Source organism: Cimex lectularius, unplaced genomic scaffold (genome assembly GCF_000648675.2).
Source record: "Cimex lectularius strain Harlan isolate CLEC.00 unplaced genomic scaffold, Clec_2.1 scaffold413, whole genome shotgun sequence".
NCBI lineage: Eukaryota > Metazoa > Arthropoda > Insecta > Hemiptera > Cimicidae > Cimex > Cimex lectularius.
The window spans coordinates 172,695-174,737 of record NW_019392947.1 but is presented as its reverse complement, the minus strand read 5'-3'; the positions used below and the strand labels follow the sequence as shown (position 1 = coordinate 174,737).

Below are 2,043 nucleotides of genomic sequence, written 5' to 3'. Positions count from 1 at the left end.
TGATCTATTAAGCAAAATGAAGTATCCTAAAGCTCTTCAATAGTTGAGATGGAAAGTTAGTGTCCGAGTGGATCGAAGTCACGATAACTCAAGTGGTACAACAACGGCGTATTTAGCCGAAGGTCGTGAGTTCGAATTAATTAATCTTTAAGTAAGGTATTGGTTGAGATAAAAACTTCAGTGTCACAAGCAGGATTCGGACCCTCGACCTTCGGCTAAATACTCCGCTGCCCTACCACTTAGGGTATGGCACTATCATGACTTCCATCCACTCTGAGGGAAAATTCAAAGCAGGTCGGGTTGTTTTTTATTCCGTTGTCTCGAAGGAATATATTCCACTCGTCAGGACTAGGAACCGGAAGTAGAAGAAAGAAAAAATACTTTATTTATACATTCTAATAACAAACAACTCGAACTTTCAAACAAAACAAAACTTGAACTTGAACCACATCATACACATACATATAAAAAAACTAGATAAAATTTTATCATAGAGAATAAGGAGAGTTGCTTGGAAGGAAAAGTATTTTACGACGTGCGTAGGACCGTCTGTCGTAAGTTTTCTGTTTCTGATTTTATGAATTTTATGAATTATTAATTATTAATGAAATCAATTGAATTACTATTAATTTATCTGTTTAATTTATGTAATAATGATAATTATTTCAATACGATTATTTCATTACATGTATCTTAAACTGGAAAAAATGAATGGGATATTGTCAATTTTGTAGTATCTGCTTTCCCTAGCATTTTGATTTTATTATAAATTGCATTAAAATTTATTAGAAATAATTTTTTGTACTGAACGAAAAATTAATTAAGGGATTGTGAAAAATAAAAGGTGTTCCATAATTCCATAATTTTGTTTATTGGACACGATAATTTTTTTAAACAATTCATAAGGTGTATAATGCCTTTTGTTAGCTAAAATATGCTAGGAATACTGTTAATAATTTTTTTAATTAATAAAGGTTTTTAGTTGAGATAAAAAAGTCAGTGTCACGAGCGGGATTCGAACCCACGACCTTCGGCTAGATACGTCGCTATCTCTACCACTTGCGCTATCGTGACTTCTATCCACACGGGCATTAACTTTCCATCTCAACTCCACCTTTTGATTTTTCCCTCCTTTTTTGCCATTTTTACAAAGTGGCTTTTTCACCAAGTACACTTCACTAATGCTCTCCGTGACCATTTCATTTGTCGCCGAGAATCAAATTGATTACACGACATTTGAAAAATGGCAAAAAGGAGGGAAAATTCAAAAGGTGGGGTTGAGATAGAGAGGTATCCGAGTGGATCGAAGTCACGATAGCTCAGATGGTAGAGCATCGGCGTATTTAGCCGAAGGTCGTGGGTTCGAATCCCGCTCGTGACACTGACGTTTTTATCTCGACCAAACCTTATATATATTACACAGGGCGGGCGACCAGGACCCGAGGGGAGTAGGCCCGTACCCCATCCCTAAAAGGTCCGGGACCTGGTCGGCTCACGAGTCCTGCATAAACCTTTTGGACCTATTCACAAACCCCAGGATTGTGGACCATTTTATCCTGGGGAGTGTTTTGGTTATGTCCTCTCCTTCGAAAGTATTAAATCTTTTCCTCGTTTCCCTGTCGCATTCTGCGAGGTAGTGTCGAGCCGTTTCTTCTTTAGTTTCGCAGAAGTGGCAGAAGGGGTCTGGTAGAGTACCCATTAAACTAACCTTAATTAATTGAAAAGAATTTATTTGGTCAAGCAGACCACGAAACCTAATAAAATGTAATAAGCAAAATGAAGTACACTTCATTAAAGCTCTCCGTGGCCACTTCATTTGTCGCAGAGAATCACATAGATTACACGACATTTGAAAAATGTCAAAAGGGAGGGAAAATTCAAAAGTTGGGGTTGAAATGTAAAGTTACTGTCCGAGTGGATACAAGTCACGATAGCTCAAGTGGTAGAGCAGCGGCGTATTTAGCTGACGATCGTGGGTTCGAATCCCGCTCGTGAACTGACGTTTTTATTTCAACCAAAACCTGAATTAATTGAAAAGAATCT

General features: G+C 37.6%; 1 non-coding gene across 1 annotated transcript; it reads left to right on the top strand.

Moving 5' to 3' along the window:
* Nucleotides 1-1,308: 1,308 nt before the first annotated feature.
* On the top strand, nucleotides 1,309-1,381 carry Trnan-auu. The gene has a single exon. It is a non-coding gene; the product is annotated as a tRNA-Asn (tRNA).
* The last annotated feature ends 662 nt before the right edge of the window (nucleotides 1,382-2,043 follow it).